Here is a 24,631-nt window from a genome sequence, read left to right on the forward strand (position 1 = left end):
ATCTTAGATGGAAGACCAAACTGGGAAATTTTGTTACTACCTTATTAAATGTAATATACACATTTTAAAAGCATTATATAACAGAAGTTCACAGAAATGGAAGTAAATCTCCTGTTTGTTTTTTGTATATCTAAATGTGTTTTCTGTTGATTATGTTCATAATAAGAGTTTTAAAAACAAATTTATGATAAAGCTTTTCTCTATTGAATCAAAATTACCATTTTGGTCATTGGAGTATTGTTCCTCTGAGTATTTTTTATTATGAGAAATGGTTTTTGTTATCTACCTGTGCATTTTAGTTGATTTTTTTTAAGGTTTTTGCAAGGCAAATGGGGTTAAGTGGCTTGCCCAAGACCACACAACTAGGTAATTATTAATTGTCTGAAGCCTGATTTGAACTCAGATACTCCTGACTCCAGGACCAGTACTCCTGACTCCAGGACCAGTGCTCTATCCACTGTGCCACCTAGCTGCCCTGCATTTCAGTTGAAAGCAAACCCCAGAGCACTCAACAGCCTGATGAAAAACAGCATTGTAGCAAATTTACTACTTAGATTTTTTTCTGAAGTGGTCTTTCCTTTTCAGTTTAAATCTTCAAATAATGATACTGAAATCCAAGATCTCTTTTCCAAAAGTTTTTTTTTTTAGGTTTTTGCAAGGCAAATGGGGTTAAGTGGCTTGCCCAAGGCCACACAGCTAGGTAATTCTTAAGTTTCTGAGACCGGATTTGAACACAGGTACTCCTGACTCCAGGGCCGGTGCTTTATCCAGTAGGCCACCTAGCTGCCCCAGCTTTGCTTTTTTGTCACCTAAATATCCCTCTCTATATACTGTTCCTTTTTAAGGAACAAAGGGAGATAGATTCTGTTGGGGTTTTTTTTAAAGGTTTTTGCAAGGCAAATGAGGTTAAGTGGCTTGCCCAAGGCCACACAGCTAGGTAATTATTAAGTGTCTGAGGTCAGATTTGAACCCAGGTACTCCTGACTCCAAGGCCAGTGCTTTATCCGCTACACCACCTAGCTGCCCCTTCTGAAAGCTTTTAAACATGTCTAATAGTATTAGTGATTGGTAACACCATTTCTACTTCTAAAATAGAGATGCTATGGTCACATTATATTCATGACAATCTCAATGAAAAGTACTGATAATAGGGTCAAGACAGTTTAATAGTTGGTTTCTACAATCTTCTTAATACTTAAAAAAACTAAAAAAGTTGGGCAGAATATTGGAGAAAATTAAGAGATGAAGGAATAAAAGTTGAATACAAAAGATAAGATAGAACTCTGCAAGAATTTTTTTAACTTCATAAATTATCAGACAGCTATGATACCCTTTGAGTAAAGATATGAATTGTTTCAACCATTCTAGACAATGTTAAAAAAGACTAATTTTTTAAACTGCTTTGAACCAAATGCTTTGCATAATTAATACTTTAAAATAAGTCAGACTCTGTTCTTCCTTCAATCTAATATTTTTCCATAATTTCCCTTAAATTATAGATCTCCAAATGAATTTTATTATTGTGCATTTCTCCATAAAGTATCCCTTTGGTAATCTGACTCATATAATACTAAATCTGTTTATTAACTTTGGTAATATTTTCATTTTTATTATATTTTCATTTTATTTATTTATATTTTATTATATTTATTTATATTCATTTTTATTATATTAGCATGATACACTCATGAGAATTGATGATTCCTCCAGTTATATGATATTCATTATTTCCATAAGAAGCATTTTGTAACTGCAATTGAGTATGTTTTAGAAGATTGATTTCCAGATAGTTTATTCATTTTATAGTTATTTGGAATAGAATTTCCATTTCTATTATTGTTTCTTGGATTTTGTTATTATTATTAAGAAATAATATTGATTTTGTGGATCTATTTTATGGCCTATGACTTTCCTAATGCTATAAAGTAGTTTCTTTGCTGATTTCCTAGAAGTTTTAAAAATAAGAATAATAGATTAAACAAGCGATAAAGAGCATTATTAGATATAAAATGGACAGTTTTGATTATATTAAATTAAAAAGGATTTGCATAAACAAAAATGATGTAGCCAAGATTGGAAAGCAGAAAGTTAGGAAACAACTTTTTTAGCAAGTGTGATCAAGTCTGATAAAGGCCTCATTTTTCAAAATATATTGAGAACTGAGTCAAATTTCCAAGAATACAAACCATTTCCCAATTGATAAATGGTCAAAGGATATGAAGCAATTCTCTGGGAATACAAATACAAGTAAAATAGTTCCTGTTCTCAAGGATCTTCCATTCTGGTGGAGAAGATAACAGATTAAGAGGTGATGGGAGGTAGGTGGGGTGAGATAAGGTATCCAAGTCAGGACAGGATGAGGCAATGGCCAAAAGACAGTAAGTCCATGGCATGAAAGCCTGTCTTTTGGCTATTGCAAAAGCTCACTTATCACAGACTGGAAAGTCACTCAAAAGCCCATAACCTTTGATCCAGATCATGACTGATACCCTTTAATCCACTGATAGGACTGGAAATAATTCTAGAATCCAAAGGAAATTAAAGACATAAGATCATACTAGTTTAGAGATATAAAATGTTCCTAGTTAGTAGTAAGTATGAGCTCAAAATGATTGGTCATTTTTTAGCAACCAAAAGGAAAAAAATAAACGCTTAAGCCTCACAATCTCAATACAAAGGTAGGTGCAGCTGTAGACAGAGAACTGGACCTGGAGTCAAGAAGTTCCAAGTTCAAATTTGGCCTCCAACACTTAACAGCTGTGTGACCTGTGGTAGTCACTTAACATACCTTCTACCTCAATTTATTTAGCTGCAAAATAAGAATAACAATAGCATCAGGTTGTTATGAAGATCAAATGAGGTATTTGTAAAGCTCTTAGGAGCTTCAAACTGGACCCTTAATAAATGTTTCTTTCCTTCTTTAACAAATGCTATTTTAATTACACATTCTGTCCATAGCTTTCTCTATTGAGAACATTCTTAATCTTTTTTGTGTAATGGAACTCTTTAAAATATCTAGTGAACATCTTATAGACTCCTTTTCAGAATAATATTTTTTTTAAATTTCATAATTAAAGGAAATGCTAACTTTCAATTAGAGATTAGTGAAAAATAAAAAGATAATTTTTCCTATTTAAGTTCATGGATCCCTTGAAATCCATCAATGGCCCCCTTCAGAAATTTCAGGTCCCGTGTTAATAGCTCCTACTGTATGTTGATTCTGATTAATTAGAATCTCTAGCTACTCAGTTTTTATTTTTTAACTGTTTTTCTTTAGAAACAATTAATATTTACTGAAACTACTGAATGCATGGGAATATTCAGGGAGGATTAACATCTCTGGTGCTGAGTCCTTTTCAGGGCTACTCACCCACTTTTGGTGTCCACCTATCACCCAACTTTCACCTGTGGCTCCAAAAAGCTGTATCACGTATAGTACTCACAGAAGTCATACCTGCAGACAGGTTAAACCAGGTTAAGGCTCAGACTGCCCCAAACATATGAAGACTTCCTCTAGTGAAATGGGCAGATGAGAACAAGTTGTTCCCAACTCCATGAAAGCCACTGAAACAGGCAATGTGGAGTGCTTAGAGTTTGGTCAGACATTAAAGACATCAAGGTATCCATCGCATCTCAAATCATCATCAGTCATCTTGACTTTCTCTTGTCACTGGACTTCAGTGACTCAGGAAAAAAGAGTGAGGCTGAGGCTGACAACTTTGTGCAATTCTGCCTCACTTAAATCCAATTCACATATAAGTCATCATCTGTAATGTCATTGGTCCTCTTCAAAAATAAAAGACAAATAATATTTACAGAGCACTTTGTATATACCATTTCATTTGATGCTTCCAAATAAACCTATGAAGTAGGTACAATGTATATTATGTTCATCCCACTCATGTGGAACAGAATAAGCTGCCCAGGATGAGCAGTTATATATAGTTTATGACCTTCAGTACAAGATGTCATTACACTCTCTTCCCTACCCTACTCTCCAATGCACCCCCCCTTCCAAAATACTGTCTAGAGCACCACCATCAGTTAACCAGCTAACTAGCATTTATTAAACCCCAACTATGATCCTACTAGTCACCCAATTTCACAACATTGGAATTTTTTTCAATTTCCTTATTTTCCAGATTCTATCAGCTGCCAATCTTATCCTTTTTATTGCCATACCTCTCATATCTGTCTTTTTTCTCTCTCTGCTCACATGCTACCACCTTATTTACACCTTTATTACTTCTTTTCTGATTACTGTAGCAGCCTATTAATTACTCTCCCCAATCTATAATATTAATAACTGCCAAAACAACTTTCCTACAGTACAAGTCTATGCATGTTGTGCCTTTCCTCTCCCCATACAACATATTCAAGCACAAATGTTATATCATCTTCATTTCATCCTGTTTTATTTTCCTTTTTTACATTATACATAATTACTATCATAGTAGACCACATTTATAACTTATAAATGTAGCCTATATTATCCCAACTCCCTTTCACACCAACAAATCAGATCCCAGAGGGTAGCTGACTCTATTCTCCCTTTGGGCTCCAGTAGTAATCCCAATCAAGTTTTCTCTAATGTTGACTCAAATTCCTAATCTGCTATCTTCTTCCTACTATCAATAGCAATATTTTTCCCAATTAATGCCACTTAATATCATCTTTACCATTGATTATCACTCCATTATCAATTTAACTAGCTAACATTAACTTCTGCAAAAAGAGTTGTTGAGGGGCTGCTAGGTGGTATAGTGGATAAAGCACTGGCCTTGGAGTCAGGAGTACCTGGGTTCAAATCCGGTCTCAGACACTTAATAATTACCTAGCTGTGTGGCCTTGGGCAAGCCACTTAACCCAAGGCCATACAGCAACCTGATCATAATAATTCATACAAAAGTGTAAATAACTGAATATCTAGCTTAATTTTAAATATTTCTTGGATGCATTTATATGTTTTTCTTTCTTTTTTTTTTTTTTTTGGCAAGGCAATGGGGTTAAGTGGCTTGCCCAAGGCCACACAGCTAGGTAATTAATTGTCTAAGGCTGGATTTGAATTCAGGTACTCCTGACTCCAGGGGTGGTGCTCTATCTACTGTACCACCTTGCCGCCCCCAATGTACTTATATTTTTAAAGAGTACTTTATTACCAAACAATTTATCATGCTTTAAACTTGTGCTGATCTGCTATTTTTTTGCAGGAGAAACCTTTCTTATTTATTGCCTCTCCACCCTGTCCTCACACTGACACTTTTTAAAAATTCTAGCCTAAAGAAATCATGTTTTCCTAACCAGGTAATTCAGGTTGGAAAATAGGACCTGAACCAGAAGCTAAGTTTAGTTAGAAATGGACTGGAAAAAAGGAGAAGGTAGTTCCTTGCCTCTCTCATATATTCCTAGACTCAGTGCCTGGGATCTTAGTTCACTGAGCATTAACTTATCTACTACAGACCTTGGACTAAACCAGAAGTTGTTGTTTGTCCTTTGTTCTCTAAAAAGACCATGACATTAGGGAGGTGATGCCATGATAAGCATGTGAATTGAATATGAGTGAGAGGATGTTGTGCTAAGTCACCAATATCACTTTCTCCTCCAGAACTATTTGGGTCCAGTGGCCAATATGAATCAGGATGATTCAAGGTTAAGTAACTAGCTCAAGGTCAAGTAAATGTGTTTGAGTCTGGATTTGAACACAGGTCCTCCTGACTCTAGATCTGGTGCCTATCCACTGTGCCACCTAATGGAGACCTTAGTTTCACCTTCCCATTGTCCATTGAGTCCCAGTCATCTCCATACTATGTCAAACTATCATCCCCATTTCCACATTATCCCCTGTCCCCAGTCTTGGATTCTGCCCCCTAAGCTACCCTCCCCCCCAACCTTGGACTCTGCCCCCTAAACCACCTCTTCCCTCCAGGCTCAGACAGGACACTGATCTCTGATAAGCAAGTTTCCATCTTACCTTGCCTGGAACCAGGCCCCCCACACACACCATTTTCTCCATTTCCATACTGTTTCTGAGTAGTACCCCACCTCATAGTTCTTCACTATAAGCTGTTTTCCTCAATTAGAATGTATGCTATCTGAAGAGTAAGAGCTATCTTTGTCACTTATATTTGTATCTATATCTCTAACAGAGTATTTTTGGTATATAAGAAGCTCCATCTCATATATCCTCTATTTTAAAATGATTTACTCGCTGGTGAATATCTTTCCTTAGGGCTGACTCTCTCTTTATCCCATAATTCTCTACTTCAAGTAATATTCCATCCCACTTTGCCTACTTGATTTTGATTCTCTGCCTGCTTTTGCCTAATACCTACTCTGATCATTAAGCATAGACCAAACTCATTGACTCAGCACTCATAACCCACCAACACACCAGCATAATATTATAAATTGGAAAAGAAGAAGAGCTTGTCTTGGACTTCTACCAGAAGATGTGTTAACTCATAACTCAAAAGCCCATGCAAAAAAAATTTTAAAAAAAAGCCCATGCAACTCAAATTCTTAAGAGTTGGCCATTTTGTCAAATCTTTGATGTTAAAGGGTGAGGATATAGGGACTTGGAGATAATGGAAGAACAGGTTCTACCAGAAGAACCTAGTCCTCCTAAGTCCCAGTAGAAGTGTATCTCTTATTTATTTCTCTGCCAGCAAGATCAAACTCAAATAGAAATCACAGTTTCTAAATACATAAATATCACTGCATTATGCATATTGACTTGGAAAATTATATATTAACATTATCTCTATGCTATTATATTATTGTTTACTTTATTAAATATTGCCCCAATTACATTTTAATCAAGTTAAACAGAATTGGTTCCAGATTACAAACTATATACAAAGCAGTAATCATCAAAACGATCTCATACTGTTTAAGAAATGGAGTGTTGAATCAGTGGAATAGGTTAGGTACATAATAGACAATAGTAAATAACCATAGTAATCTAGTATTTGATAAACCCAAAGAACCAAGCTTTTGGGAAAGAAGCTTACTATTCTAGAAAAACTGGAGAGCAGTTTGGCAGAAACTAAAATAGACCTACATCTCACACTGCATAGCAAGATAAGGTCAAAATGGATAAATAATTTAGACATTAGGGCAATATCAAAAGTAATTTAGGGGAGCATGGGAAAATATACCTTTCAGTTTTATGAACAATGAAAGAGCTTATGACCAAACAAGAATAGAGAGGATTATGGAGAGTAAAATGGATCATTTTGATTATATGAAGTTCTGCACAAACAAAACTAATGCAGACAAAATTAGAAGGAAAATAGGAAATAGGAAAAAAATTTGCAGCGAGTTTCTCTGATAAATGCTTCATTTCTCAAGTATATAGGGAACTGAACCAAATTCATAAAAATAAGAATCATTCCCCAATGCATAGATAGTCAAAGGATATTAACAGAAAGTTTTCAGAAGCTATTAATAACTACATAAAAATGCTACACATCAATTCAGATTAAAGAAATGCAAATTAAAATAACTCTGAGATACCACCTCACACTTATCAGATTGATTAACATGACATAAAGGGAAATGTCAAATGCTGGAGGGCATGTGGAAGAACTGGAACATCAATGTACTGTTGTAGAGTTATGAATTAATCTAAGCATTCTGAAGAACAATTTAGATCTATGCTCAAAACGCTAGCAATATCACTTTTAGGTCTGAATCCCAAAGAGATCACAGAAAAGGGAAAGACCCTATTTGTACAGATATATTTATAACAGGACTTTTTTGTGGTGGCAATGAATTAGAAATAGATGAATTGCCCATCATTTGGGAAATAACTGAATAAAGTAATGGCATATGATGTGATGAAATACCATTGTGTTTTAATAACAAAAGAGCAGAACAGTTTCAAAAAAAAGCTGGAAAGACTTATGAACTGATACAAAGTGAAATAAGTAAAACTAGGAGAACACTGAACATAGTAGCAGCAATAGTGTAAGGAGGATTAAAAATCTTAGCTACTCAGATCCAAGACAATTTTGAAGGACCCATGATGAAAACTGCTATCTACCTCCAGAGAGAGAGAACTGATGAACTCTGAATGAAGATTGAAGCATTTTAAACTTTATTTTTATTGTTTTATTTTGTATTTTTTTGCAATATGGTTAATGTAGAAATATGTTTTGTAAGACTTCACATGGATAATCAAATTTCTTGCCTTCTCATACAGAGGCCTAGGGATGAAGGAAGAAGAAAATTTGGAACTCATTTTTAAAAATTTTTTACATGTAATTGGGAAATATTTAACATACTAAACAAAAATAATTTTTTAAACATTTAGTTAGGCAGTATTGTGTAGAGTAGACAATAATGCTGTCTTCAGGCAACATTTTTGGGAATATCCCAATCAAACAAGAATGACAGCTCATTTTACTCTTCCTTGTAAATATTACCTCAGTATGTTGAAGACAATAATTTCATTTATGAAGGTCTTATATTTTCAACAAATAAATAAAACTCAGGCCCTTCATTGCACTGTAATGACACCCTTCCCTGGCTTTTCAAAAGTTATGTTAGCAGAGACAAACATGGGCAGTTTTCTTTTTTATTCTTTTTTCTTTTTCTTTTTTTTAGGTTTTTTTGCATGGCAAATAGGGTTAAGTGGCTTGCCCAAGGCCACACAGCTAGGTAATTATTAAGTGTCTGAGACCGGATTTGAACCCAGGTACTCCTGACGCCAAGCGCCCTGGCGCTTTATCCACTGCACCACCTAGCCACCCTTTTTCTTTTTTTCTTAGTTTTTGCAAGGCAATGGGGTTAAGTGGCTTGAATTCAGGCACCTCCTGACTCCAGGACAGGTGCTCTGGCCACTGCACCACCTACCCACCCCCACAGTTTTCAATCAAGATGAAAAACCTGGTGACAAATGGTATTGCTGTCTAAGAACCACCTAGCTCAATATAGAGAACTTGTACAATCCACTCAGGAAATCAGAAAATGACCTTTAGTCTGTCAAACTCCCTTCTGCTACTGCCACAAAAATAGCAATGGCAAAAAGGGGCATAAACAGTATTATATGTATATAATTCTTAGCATTATTCATCTGTTAAATCTTCTAAATATGAAACCTTTTTTTTAATGACCAATAAACTGAAAAATCCACTGACTCATAACAATATGGACATCACTAAAGTAAAACCAAAAGATGGAAGCAAACTATTATCACTATAAACATTGACATTTTGTGACTGATACAAAACACACAAGAAGATAGCAAAATAGCAAAAATATTTTGCAAAATATAGCTCAGGATTAAGAAATAAAAAATGGCAAAGGTTTGTAGAAAACTAAGTGACATAGTAGATAGAGGGCTAAACCTTGTATCTAAAAGATCTGAGTTCAAGTTCTGATTCATGAATTAGCTGTGTGACCCATAAGTCACTTAACTTATAAAGTGTCTGGCAAATCTTAAATGCTAATTATTACTATTGACTATTTAAAAGTTTCATACTTATATATCACAAATACTTTAAAAGACAAGGCATTAAACATAATAACCAAACATCACCCAAAAAAAGAAAATTGCTCACATATTACCAGAGTGGTTAGGTAGGAAAAAACTGGTTACTGATGTGTTGGGCATTTATGAATCAAATTTCTGTGGGTAATCAGACCATTGGACAGTAAATGTGAATTAAAAACAACACATCAAAAGAAAGATTAAAGAATAGAGAGCAATTAAAACAGCTCTATCAAGTCCTTTTAAACAAACTGTTGATATAATTTTTAAATGGGAAATAAACTTCATTACTTTCTATCATCTGGGCTATCATCACTTTCTGCAGACATTTAACCATGTATGATAATCACCACAACAAGCATCCTCAAAAAACCTGGAAAGTGCAGTCAGAAAATAAATTCATTTGCAGAAAATTTTACAAAAGAACAGTGGGAGATAACAGATAATTTTGTTGTGTCATAAAACAACAAAAAGCAAGGGAAAAGAAAATAAGGTTATAGAAAAATCTAGCATGAAATTCAACCAAGGCAGAACTCTTCAAGAACAGTTATAGAGGAACTGAAAAAAAGAACAAAGAATATGGAACAGATTTGTTAGCATTTCTATAACTGCCTTCGTCATCAATGATAGCAGAACCACAATGTTGATAGTTTAGTTCCTGATGTTGTATATAAAGTAGAACAACATTGAAGAACAGCTGAATAATAGCAATTACACACAGAAGAAATCTCTGCTGGGGTACATTTTTGAAAGCACTTAAAGAATGATTTTCAAAGTACTTAAGTTAAAAAGAATTGCTAGTATTTCTATAACACTTTAAACTTTGCAAAGTATTTTACAAATATTGTCTCTTTTGATCCTCACAACAACGTTGTAAAGTAGATACTATTTTCATTTTAGAGATCAGGAAACTGAGGACTGAGTTAGGTCTGTACTTGCCAAGAGACACAGCAATTAGTACATAAAACTGGATTTGAACTCAGGTTTTCTTTGCCAAGTCTAGTACAATATTTATGAGGCTCAGGATGTTAAGGGATGTTAAGAGATCCTTTGAGCTGATCTTTTTCAGTTGTCATATTTTCCAGAAACACTGGGTCCAGAGCATTTAGGAGGTTCTGAATGTGTAAAAGATGAAGCCCCCCTGAGCTGACATAATTTGTTGTTATACCCTAAGGTGGATTCCCTGTATGTCCTTAGAAGGCAAGACAGGTGCCAGCTAGTCTGCGCCAGACTAGGATAAACTTGTGCCTCTGGGGTCCTTTGTAGATAATGCACCCTCCTATCTTCATAGTGTATAGATTCCCAAGGGAAAAGATTGTGGCTTTTGCCATTATCTTGCTCCTCCTCTTCAAGAAGGTTTCCTGCACCTTTTCCTCCTATGCTACTTCCTGTTCTCCATAAATATACAAACTTCTGTAAAGGACTATGAAACTTTGGGTTTCACAAACATGTTCATTTCTCTTGTAATAAACTTGGTTTTTACCTAAATTTTCTGATGCTTTGGTTACTTACTGGCAAACAGTACCGGATCTTCTATAAAAAATGTTTAAAAGATTGAATATAAGATATTGAATTTATATCTAAAATGTCCTCGATAGAAATAAGCTTTTGAAGATGATTTTCTATAGTAGATTGCATCTATTTTTTGAAATTTTGTTTTAACTATCAAATTAATATTTAATATATAAACAGAAAAGAGGATTGTATGAGTTTGCTTTTTTAAAAAACATATTAAATTCAACACAATAGCAATGCTACTCACCTTTTCTGTGTCACTTTCTGAACTTCTGTGTTTTTTAAATAGTTTACTGATTTATTTTCTTTTTCTCCATTTTTTTCTCTGTCTATACCACTCATGAGCTCTCAAGGTTGTACAGTGGATAGAGCAGGACTCTAAAGTAAGGAAGATCTGAGTTCAAATCTATTTCCAGATACTAGTTATAAGACCCTGAGCAAATCACTTAATTTCTCTCTGCCTCAGTTCCTTCACCTGTAAAACAGAGATAATAATCTAGTTCCCAGGGTTTTTGTATACAGCACTTAACCAAGTATCTGTACATATTAGGAGCTTAATAAATGCTTTCCTTCCTTCCTTTCTTGAAACAAACAAGTTAAGCAAATATTGATGATGTCTGAAAATAAATGTTTCTCATCCTGCTCCTCTATGCTCATTCTCAGTCTTCTGAAGTCATGATTAATATTGACAAGATTGCTGATTAATATTGACAAGAATTCTGAAGTCTTTTATTGTTGTATTTCTTTATGTTATTGTGATCACCATATAATGCAATCTTATGGTCATGATTATTTCATTTTGAATTAGTCTTCCTCAATTTCTTCAAATCTGATCATTTTTGTTATTTCCTTGGGAAACAATAATATTCTTTTAATTCATTCCATAATTTGTTCAGCCACTCCAATGAAAAATACTTCTATCAATGCTTTTGTGCATATGGATCCTTTCCCCTTTGTTTTTTACCTCTTTAGGATACTATCTATTAATAATAGCTCTGGCTCATGGGTTGTTCATTATTTAGTTCCTTTTTTTTTTTAGTTTTTGCAAGGCAATGGGGTTAAGTGGCTTGCCCAAGGTCCCACAGCTAGGTAATTATTAAGTGCCTGAGCCCAGATTTAAACTCAGGTCCTTCTTGATTACAGGGCTGTTGCTTTATCCATTGCACCACATATGGAATATGTTTTTCTAACAAGGAATTTATTAAGATTACACTTGATCCCTTGATAAATATAGCCATAGAAAGAATACTCAGATCATCAGTATTGAACTAAGCATAAAACTAGGAGACATGCCATTTCCACCACAGTTATAAAATGTGCTACAAAGTTCAAATGCAAGATTACCTATAGCTTAGATGTCCTGAGAGCATTCACTACAAGACTACCCCCAACAAAATCCAGTGAGATTCATAACTGCTTAAAACACATCAAACGTAGCTGTGGGACCTTAGGCAAATCACTTAACCCTATTGCCTTGCAAACCTCACCCCCCAAAAAATACATCAAATAATCTATACAAGGAAAACTCAAATGGAGAATTGTTGATCATTCAGGCATAACTGCAGTTAGTGGGCAATCTGAGTGAGTTTATGAGTGATGTTAACTTCTACAGGCATAACAAAATTTAAGAGGAGACAGAGAGCAGATCAAATTAGGCTTGAGAAACTTAGTTATGTTTTTTAAAGATACTAAGTTACCCCCTTGTCAATACAAAGTATCTCAAAGGTTTAATAGCCTAAAACATTGCAAAGACTCTGAAGCTCACGGGATTCAGGTTAAGAACATTTGGGACTTGGGGCAGCTAGGTGACACAATGGATAAAGCACTGCCCTGGAGTCAGGAGGACCTGAGTTCAAATGTGACCTCAGACACTTAATAATTATCTAGCTGTGTGGCCTTGGGCAAGCCACTTAACCCTATTGCCCTACAAGAAAGAAAGAAAGAAAAAGCAGGGGGAGTGCTGGAGCCAGCTCCAATCACTTCAGACAAGCTATGAAGTCTTCAGAAATCAGAAAATGCTACAAATTAGGGCTTGTTGTTTTATTAGATAATATTAAATCTGAGAAAAAGTTAATAATGCAGATTAAATTTAAAATTTTGTCAGTATACATTTCTCTCCATGGAACTAGAACCCAACAGTCTGTAATTAAAAATTTAGTACCTTGCCACCCCCCCATCCCCACCCCCACCTGTGAGACACTGGATAGATCTTCTACAGAAGGTATCAAGAAGGCCATAGGCAGGGATTTCATCTGATGAGAAGAGGGGCTAGTCTGCAACCTGTACCCACTGGACTGTATACCCACAATTATAATATCATGAATCTATGGAAAAACTTTTTTTAAAATTATCCTAATTCATGGGAACAGTCAGGTGGGGCAGTGGATAGAGCAATGGTCCTGGAGTTAGGACTTGTGTTCAGATTTGGCCTCAGATACTTAATAATTGCCTAGCTGTGTGACCTTGAGCAAGTCACTTAGCCCCTTTGCCTTAAATAAATAAAATTTTTTTTAATGTCAATAGTTTTCTTTATTTGGGGGATAATCTTAAATCTTGCTAAGAATTCCTGAATTTTTTTAAATATTTTTCTTTATTTTGAGTATTATAATGTCCCCCCTATTCTTGCTTCCTTCCCCCACCCCCAAATAAAAATTTTTTTAAAAATAAAAATTATCTTAATTCCTATCATTTCCCAAAATTTGACTTCTTGCCAATCAAAACATTAAAACATTTCCCCCCCTAGCAGTCATAGACTATCAAAGGTCACCAGCACAAACTCCTAGAACTAGAATTTACAAAGCCCTTTACAAAGTCCAGTAAGAGCCCTTTCAGATGTAAATCTACCTTCCAACAACCTAAAAAAGTGATAGTCCAGTCTGCTTAAATAAGTCTAGGGACAGGTTATTTTAGAATTTAATGTAGATTATTCTGCTTAAGAATAAGACAAAAAAGAGAGAAAAAATTATATCTTTTCACATTCATCTCAAAATACAAAACTGTGTAACTGATATTCTAAAAGACCTGAGAACTCATTTAGGAGTCAGCCAAATTCTGACTCTGCTATTCAGAATCTGTGAAATCTCGGACAAATCATTTAAGCTCTCTGGGATTCAGTCATTTAATCCCTAAAAGAGGGAATTGGACTAGTTGAGCTTTTTGGTTCTTCCAACCTGATCCAAGAATTGTCAGGTGAAGAGTCTCACTCAAAGACTGAAGTCCTTCCCATCTAGTCTCCCCTATTTCTCACATACCTAGATAAAAAGGCTACAAATAAAGAGAAAGAAAAAAAGAAAGAATGGTAGAAACCAGTCTCAAAGGAGACTAGTTTTCCTGCAGAAAGAACAAGGAAGATGATCAAATAACAGGAAGATAAAAATATGCAACATCACATACTAGGATTATAAAGATCCTGAAGGAAGTCACCAAAAAAAAAAAAAGAAATAATAAATGAATCCAATAAGTGGACTCAATAAAGTCATTTGTAGGCAATGAAGGAGAATGCAGCATCAGCAAAGAAAAATGAGTCATCTGTAACAAAAACTGCATTTTCAGTAAAAATGAAACAAGGAAAATGAATACCAAAACACCAACAACATAGAAAAAATGATGGAACAAAGAATGGAATCTATGGCAAATAAAGTTTTCAGACTGTAAAACAAACTTGCAGAAAAGGTAAAAAATACAACACAATAAGACCAGAAAACAACTCAATGGGAAAAAAAAAGTAGAAAATGTTCTGAATCAAAGTGATTGAGCTAGGATTAGGAAAAAGAAATTAAAAATCAATATCTGACATTTTTTCAAAGAGTAAATGCTACAGCTCATACCCTAACCATTACAAATAACCAGCTTGTTGATCTTTTCTTCCTATCTTTTCCCATCCTCCACTCACTGGGGAAGTGGTCTTCTTAAAATTTAGGGTTGACTATAACATGTCCCTGTTCATCAAAGTCCAGTGTCTGTTATGTCCAGGATCAAATATATTTTGTTTATAAAACCCTTCACAGGGGTGGCTAGGTGGCACAGTGGATAAAGCACCGGCCCTGGAGTCAGGAGTACCTGAGTTCAAATCTGGTCTCAGACGCTTAATAATTGCCTAGCTGTGTGTCCTTGGGCAAGTCACTTAACCCCATTTGCCTTGCAAAAACCTAAAAAAAAACCCTTCACAACCCATCAATTCCTATTTTTTTTGCAAGGGAATGGGGTTAAGTGACTTGCCCAAGGCCACACAGTTAGGTAATTATTATGTGTCTGAGGTTAGATTTGAACTTGTCTTCCTAACTCCAAATCTTCCTGACTCCAGGGTTCGTGCTCTATCCACATCAACACCTACCTGCCCCTAATTCCTGTTTTTCCAGCTTCCTCCTACCTTAATTGCTTCCCATATACTCTACAATTAGCAACACTAGCCTCCTTGCTGGTCCACCAAAACAACACTATTTCTGGACTCCCCATGTCTGGGAGGCTCTCCCTTTTCATTTCTTCATCCTGGCTTCCCTGTTTACTTCAAGTCTCAGCTTAAATTCCATGTTCTGTATGAAGTCTTTTGCAATTCTCCTTAATCTTAGTGCCTTCCTGGTGTTGATTATCTTCCATTTATACTATATATATTTTGTTTGTACACAGTAATTTGTGTAATTACTAATAATAACAGCTGATATTTATATAGTACATCTATGCTGAATACTCCTTTACATTATTAGTTCCTTTGAGCCTCAAAACAACCCTGAGAGGATTTTACAAAATACATTACTTCAAAGCAATTAACAAAAAGAAGGGAAAAACAAACTTCACTTCCAGAATTTTCTATATCACTAAGATGAGAAAAATATGTAATTTTTAAATCCTGCACCAAATTTTTAAACACTTCTAAAAGAAAACCTGGTTGAAGAATCTGGATGCAAATCAACCTGACAACTACTTTGATAATATGTTACAAATGTTGATTAGGCTCTATAAAAATCAAAAACGAAAAAAAACCAGAAATTCAAATTGTTTTGAGGACTGTGGATGTATGTCATAGTAGTCTTGGGTATCCCTCCCAAATAAAACAAAAAAGTTTTATTAAGTATCTTCTATACTGAGGAGCTAAAACCCTTTACATACACTCATTTCATCATCACAACAGTATTAATGGAATACCTACTATGTTCACTGCACTGTGCTAATAATGTTTATCTCTCATTTTTTACTATATCAGGGTGTGAGACCATGATAGGCAAATGAATTAGATTTGAGTGAGGAAATGCTGTGTTAAATCACCAGCCTCACTTTTTCCTTCAGAGTCATCTGGATCCAGTGCCAGACATGAATCAGGACAACTGGAAATGCTCCTGGATGTGAGGGAATCAGGGTTAAGTGACTTGCCCAAGGTCACACAACTAGTAAGAGTCAAGTGTCTGAGAACTCCCATTCTACTGACTCCAAGACTAGTACTCTATACACTGGGACACCTAAGTGCCCTACTGCACTATGCTAAGTCCTTTACAAACCCATTTCATCATCTTGACAGTATTTATTAAGCACTTAGTATTTACATAGAAGTATGCTAAGCTCTTTACAGACACCTCATTTCATCATTACAATAGCATTTATTAAGCACCTACTATATTCATGGGACTATGCCTTTACAAACATTTGACTCTCACAACAACTTTGGGAGATAGGCATTGTCAATATTCCCATTTGGTTGAGAAAACTAAGAAAGTAAAGGTTAAATGACTTACCCATAGTCACACAGTTGCTTCTAGGAAGAGTCTGAAGTTGAATTTGAATTCTGGTCTCCTGACTCTGGCAGTTAGGTGGCATCATAGTGGAGAGAGTGCTGGGCCTGGAGTCAAGAAGACTCATTTTACTAAGTTGAAATCCAGCCTCAGACACTTATTATCTCTTTGACCCTGAGCAAGTCACTTAACTCTGTTTGCCTCAGTTTTCTCATTTATAAAATGATCTGAAGAAGGAAATGGCAAATCACTCCAGGATCTTTGCCAGGAAAACTCCAGTGGAATCATGAAGAGTTGGACACGACTGCAAAACTGGACAGCAGTTCTCTGATTCCTGACCCAGTATTCTACCCACTATGGTGCCACCTAGCTACCAGAGGCAGGGAGACCAGCGTTCTCTAAGTATGGATCTTGTTGCCCTCCCAATTTTTTGGATTTTTGGGTTTTTTCCCTGACTAGGTAAACAGTGGTCATTCTTGGCCTCTTTGCCTCATCTCTTTCTTACCCAGTATGGGCAGCTGGATGGCACAGTGGCTAGAGCACTGGCCTTGGATTTAGGAGGACAGGAGTTTGAATCCAGTCTTTTGACACTTACTAGCTGTGTGACCTTGGGCAAGTCACTTAACCCTGATTGCCATGCAACCAGGGCCATCTCTAATCGACCTGATTCATATCTGGCCACTGGACCCAGATGGCTCTGGAGGAGAAAGTGAGCACCCCCCCACTCAAATTCATTTCATGTGCTTGTCATGGCTTCACCTCCCTGATGTCATGTTCTTCTTTGAAAAAATGAAGTACAAACATTATTATTCTTACCCAGTCTTAATCACTGAATCACTAAATGTGCATTACCTCAGTCCTCGGAAAGATCTAACTTTAAAAAGTCAAGTTCTCCCATTGCATTCAGGGCCATCTTCAGTTGTCCTGATTCAGATCTGACCACTGGACTCAGATGACTCTGGAGAAGAAAGTGAGACTGGTGACTTAGCACAGCCTCCCACCATACTCAAATCAAAAACATGTGCTTGTCATGGCATCACTTCCCTGATGTCATGGTCTTCTTTGAGAATGAAGGACAAACATCATTAATCATCAACATCTCACAAGATAGAAATTGGATAAGACCCACAATTGCACAGAAAGGAGATTAAACTAGTTCCAGAATTGAGTAATAAGGAGTTAGTGCTGTTCACTCAATTCTCACCATTCCCTCACTTATCAAGATCCACAATAGTTAGCCCATGTTAGACAGTAGTCCTACCAATTTGAGCAACCCCGACACCACTATGGGGACAACTAGGTAGTACAGTGGATAGAAAGTCAGACCTGGTCAGAAAGACATGAGTTCAAATATTGACTCAGACTCTTGTAGCTGGGTGACACTGGGAAAGTGATTTGGTTCACTTTGCCTCAGTTTCTTCTAATGTAAAATGCACCAAAAAAAGACCAACTACTCCAGTATCTTTGTCAAGAAAACCCCAAATGACCAGACTAATCAACTAAACAACAACAAAATCTTGGCACTGCCACCCCCATATTTCTTCTCTTTTCTCTAGTTGCTCTATGCAAAGGTTGATATAATTTCTTGGGGTTAACAGACCCCCCATATCAAGTATAGATCTTCTATTTTGCTGAAAAGACAAAGGTTGTGAATAAGCATGGTAAAAATAAAAGCCAAATTAAAGCATATTTATAATAAAGCTTATATTTATATTAAATAAAGTATATTTATATTTAAAGGGTTATTAAGTAGGCAGGCACCAGTTGTAGTTTTGCAGCCTGAACATCAAAGTATGGATTAAGTTACAACTGCAGGGAGGTGTTTGCCCAGGAAGGCATCACTTCTTATGATGAAAGGAATGTTGTTCTCTCATTGGTGAGATCTCTCTGCCTATCACCGAGTTAATCCCACCTCCCTGAGCAGTCTATCATCCAGTTACATCATTGTCTCTTTCTATCTCCTAATCAATACCTCCTATAAGAATTATGAGAAAACAAGGTGGGGGGAGGGGAAGAGTTGAAACCATGGAGGAGATGGAGGTGAGCACAAGGTCACAAGTTCACTAGTGACTTCTTTTCTTAACAGCATCTCTCTCTTTTTTCTTTTTTTTCCAACAACGGAATAGGGTTAAGTGACTTGCCCAAGGCCACACAGCTAGGTCATTATTAAGTGTCTGAGGTTGACTTTGACCTCAGGTCCTCCTGACTCCAGGGCCTGGACTCTATCCACTGCACCACCTCGCGGCTGGAGCGCTCACTGCAGAGTCACGCGGTTCTCTCTGGCCGGGCACTGACTACTGAGCATGCCCAACAGGAAACCCCACCCATCCGGGCACCAGTCGGTCCCTGGATTTCCTTCCATCTCCCACGCTGCTGCCTGGTTAAACCGCAACCAAACTGGAGTTCCGTCTGTGGGCGCATGGCGGCGCTTGACCCGACCTTCCTGTTACTGGCAGAAGCTGAAGAATAGCGCCAGGACACCTGGAAAGCAGAGGATGGAGCCCATTTCTAGGCAGAGAGAAAAATAGAGAATACTCTCTATATCGTATCAATACTATATATCTATATATCTATCTATATATATACATACTATACTATATATACTATGCTATACACTATACTATACACTGTACTATATATACTATATATACTACATATACTATATAGCAATACTATACTATATATACTGTACTATATATATACTATATGTACTATATATCAATACTATACTATATATACTATACTATACTATATATGCTATACTATATATACTATACACTATACTATATATACTATATATCAATACTATACTATATATACTATACTATACACTATACTATATATACTATATATCAATACTATACTATATATACTATATATACTTTACTATATATACTATACATAATATATATATGTATATATATATATATATATATATCAATACTATTTATCCTAAATTCAAACTAATCTTTGAGAGATCTGCCAAAAAAAAAAGCAGATGGGCCACAGTGTCACAAAAGAAATTAAGAGGAAGCTTTGGAATTGAAAGCCCTTCTGGTTCAGCAGCTAGCTCCCCCCTGCCATGAGGAACTTATTGCCCATGAGCCTTCCCCACTCCCTAGGTGGCAGGTGGATGGAGCACCAGCCTTGGGATCAGGAAGATGGGAGTCTGAATCCGGCCTCAGACACTTGACACTTACTGGCTGGGTGACCCTGGGCAACATCCAGGGCCATCTCCAGTCATCCTGATGCATAGCAGGGCACTGGACCCAGATGGCTCTGGAGGAGAAAGTGAGGCTGGTGACCTAGCACAGCCCCCTCACTCATAATCCAATTCACTTGCTGATCATGACATCACCTCCCTGATGTGCATCTTCAAGAAAATTTCATGGGATGCTAATACATTGTTGGTGGGCCTGTGAACTCATCCAACCTTTCCGGAGAGCAAAATGGCATTATGCCCAAAGGGTAACAAAAATGCGCATGCCTTTTGATCTAGCAACACCACTACTGGGCCTATACCCTGAAGAGATGATGAAAAAGGGTAAAACATCACTTGTACAAAAATATTCATAGCAGCTCTGTTTGTGGTGGTAAAGAAATGGAAATCGAGTGAATGTCCATCAGTTGGGGAATGGCTGAACAAATTGTGGTAGATGTATGTTGATGGAACACTATTGCTCTATTAGAAACCAAGAGGAATGAGATTTCAGAGAACCCTAACGTGCATGAACTGATGTTGAGTGAGATAAGCAGAACATTGTACACCCTAACAGCATCAGATGATGATCAAACTTAATGGACTTGCTCATTCCATCATTGCAATGATAAGGGACAATTTTAGAGTACCTGAGATAGAGAATATCATCTGTATCCAGAGAAAGAAGTATGGAGTTTAAACAAAGACCAAAGACCATTACCTTCAATTTTTTTAAAAAAAGTGTCTTATGTACAACCTAATTTTGCTATATCTTATATTTTATTGTCTCAGGGATATGATTTCCCTCTCAACACATTCAATTTCAATCAATGTATAGCATTAAAAATGTATAACATGGAAACGATGTAAAGATTATCAGACTGCCTTCTATGGGGGGAGGGAAGGGAGAGTGGGGAAAATTGTAAAATTCAAAACCTTACCAAAAAGATAGATAGAAACTACTGATGTATACAATTGGAAAACTAATAAAATATTTTTAAAAAATTAAAAACCAAATAATTCAGTTGCCCACCCTCTTGCCTACAAGTAAGCAAGTCTCCTTGCCCTAGTAGCACTCCTATGGGAAACCTTCCACATCCCTTTAGTAGTAATATGTATATGAATTCACAAGAGAGACTAAAGACTCAGAAATACGAGGTTCATATAAATTTTATTTAGACAATTGCAAGGCTATTGCATGTGGGCTGATTCTTAGGGGATAAGTAGCCAACAGGGAGATATGCTATGGTTTATATAAGAAAACAGGCCAGGGTGTACATACTAGAAGGAATGGGGGTAGGGGCAAGTCTAGTTTAATGAATTATGTCAGGATGGTCAATTTGGGGTACAATGACTCATTTTAGGTAAAAACCTGTTGCCTCAATATTTTTAGTTCAACTCTAGCCTCCATCTCCCTGTTCTTGTAGGATCCTCCCTGACAGGGCCAGTTGTCCTATTTAGTTAGCAAGAACCCAAGATAGTTTTGTTTGTTTGTTTGTTTTTTTCCTGTTACATCTTTTATTTTTTTACATTATTAAAGATTTTATTTGAGTTTTACAATTTTTCCCTCAATCTTAATTCCCTCCCCCACCCCACCCCCCACAGAAAGCAATGTCAGTCTTTACTTTGTTTCCATATTGTACATTGATACAAATTGAGTGTGATGAGAGAGAAATCATATCCTTAAGGAAGAAACAAAAAGTCTTAGAGATAACAAGATCAGACAATAAGATATGTTTTTTTTCCTAAATTAAAGGGAATAGTCCTTGAACTTTGTTCAAACTCTACAATTCTTATCCGGATACAGATGGTATTCTCCATTGCAGACAGCCCAAAATTGTCCCTGATTGCTGCACTGGTGGAATGAACGAGTCCATCAAGGTTGAACATCACCCCCATGTTTCAGGATAGTTTTTATCAATCCAAGAAATGGAACAAGGAGATAGACCTTCCCAGGAAGGGAAGAAAACTTTCCCCAGGGATGGTACAAAACAGTTTTTTTATAACCTAATATTTTTCAGGATACACAAGATCAATAAATTTACCTATTTGCTCTCTGTCTAGTATTTTCTCTTCATCAATATTTAATATGTGGGCTGTCCAGTGTAGAGAATTAGGACTAGAATGATCGTTCATGATTCTGGATACCTTTTACTCTTCTCGCATTAGGCACAGCATTAGTTTTTTTTTCACTGCCATGTCACAATTCACGATTCATGTTGAACATACAACTTCACTGACAATACGAGATTTTGTCCAGCAACATTTCCTTAATTCAGTATTTGTGAATTTTTTACACCTGTACACTGTAATATTTATTCCTTTTATATTTCATTAGATTCAATTTGACTCTTTGTTAGACCCCAAGGAAAAAATTTTTTTTGATATGATCTCTATCTTAATACTTTGATCATACCACCAAATTTCCATCTATTTCGTCAATCTAATCATTGATGAAAAATGCCGAAGAGTTGTCAAGGACAGATTCCATTATTCTTTCTCTTGGATCCTCTCTTCAAGTTACTTTTTGGATCTAGTCATTATACTAAGTCACCTAACTAAACTACTTTCTAGACTAGATTTCTCGATCTTATCTACAAATATTTCATGAAAGATTAGGGTAAATGCTTTACTAAAATATAATTAAATGGTCTACAATCTTTAATGGAGGAAACTAGTTACTCTATAATTTATGGATTTGTTTAGTCTCTTCTTTTTCTTTTTAATTAAGCTCCTTGATATTCTCCAGTCCCAAGACACATCTACCATTCTTCATTATCTAACCATTCTTCATTAACTAACAATGGCTTAGTAATAATTATGTATAGGGGCGGCTGGGTGGCATAGTGGATAAAGCACCGGCCTTGGAGTCAGGAGTACCTGGGTTCAAATCCGGCCTCAGACGCTTAATAATTACCTAGCTGTGTGGCCTTGGGCAAGCCACTTAACCCCATTTGCCTTGCAAAAAACCTAAAAAAAAAGTAATAACTATGTATTTAATTACTCAACAATTATTTGACAAATGGTGACAATGAGGATAACTAGTTGTTGACTAATAGAATTCTCACTTGACTGAGGTTTCTATTCAAAGTTAATAATTATTTTACCTTTCCCAACACAAAAATCATTCTTTGAGAAGAGTAAAGAGAAAAACATACCCACTATCATAATTCTATCAAAGCAGTTCTCCTCAAGGCAATACTTTCATTCTCCTCTTTGCCCAAAACAATTTAAAAAAATGCCTTTCTTGTACTTTCTCACTTTTCCTTCCACATAAGCTGCACATAGCTCATGGACTTTTCATTAGCAAAACTGGTCCAGGTTTGAAGTGATGTGAGATTACATGAACAAAACATATACAAAAGAGATACAGATTACCTTGTGAAGTAGGTATTTGGTATTGAGGGAAGCAGGAAAAGCCTTATGCTGAAAGTGGAGTTCAAGATGAAGCTTGAAGGAAATCAAGGATTCTAACAGGGAAGGAGTGCATGTCAGAAAGGACAGAGGAAGGACAATGTTCAAAGACACAAAGTCAAGAGATGGAGTGAAGAACGGCAAAAAAAGGCATATTTAGTTGGATTGTAGATGTAGAGGGGAGTTGTAGGTAGTAAGACTAAAAAGATAGGTTAGACTGGGATGAAAAGAGTTTTAAGCACCATTCAAAAGAGTTTATATTTCATTATAGGGAACCGCTGAAGTTTATTGATTTTTTTATTTGTAAATAAAGTTTCTTATGCTTCTCTGCTAGGTTTATGTTCCTGTTTCCCAAACTCATATTTAATTTCTCCATCTGTTCAAGTGGCCTGTTGTCTTCCTCACCAAAAAAGATTCTTTTCCCCCTCCCTTTATTGATTCTTGTTTTGTTTTGTTTTTCTACAGATTCTTTTTTTTTTAGGTTTTTTCAAGGCAATGGGGTTAAGTGACTTGCCCAAGGCCACACAGCTAGGTAATTATTAAGCGTCTGAGGCCGGATTTGAACTCAGGTACTCTTGACTCCAGGGCTGGTGCTCTATCCACTGTGCCACCTAGCCACCTCAAAGAGCATATACTCTAAATGAGGATGACACCATAGAAAGAAAAGTTCAATTATAAAACATTAAAAAGTCAAGAAATCTCAAAGATTTAGAAATTAGGTGGATAGAAAGTCTTGGGTATCTTTTAGGAGCATCAGTTGGTTAAATAACAGTGACAAGGTTCTTCAAATTATAGAGGTAAAGCATATAGCAAGATCTGAAGCAACTTAGGAGGCAGTAGTAGTAGGACATATGGTAGGCCTGATGGTTCTTACTCTAATTAGAAGAAATTAAAGTAGTGACTCCTTTCTCATTCAAGGCAAATGAATAGTCCAAGAGACCAGATGGGATCTAGAATAGTCAGGATCAGGAATAGCCCAGGATCAGGAAAGTAGTAAAGGAGGAAAGCAAAGGGAAGAAAAAACACCCCAAGGGATGACTTAAAATATGAAATTATTTCAACTATTCCTCATGTAAGAACCTTGGACAATTAGCCTGTTACGAGAACTCCATCCCTGAACCCAAATCAGATAGGAATGACTCCAAGGATCCTCCTTGAGGAGATTCTCTCTTCATTCTGATCTACATGAAAATTCGAACAGACAGCACCGTCCTCTAGTAGAATCAGAGTGCTTCTGGTCCAAAGAAATTGAAATGACTGCCCAAGAAGAGCCGATTCCCTGAGAAG

Source organism: Macrotis lagotis, chromosome 1, assembly GCF_037893015.1.
Source record: "Macrotis lagotis isolate mMagLag1 chromosome 1, bilby.v1.9.chrom.fasta, whole genome shotgun sequence".
Taxonomy (NCBI): domain Eukaryota; kingdom Metazoa; phylum Chordata; class Mammalia; order Peramelemorphia; family Peramelidae; genus Macrotis; species Macrotis lagotis.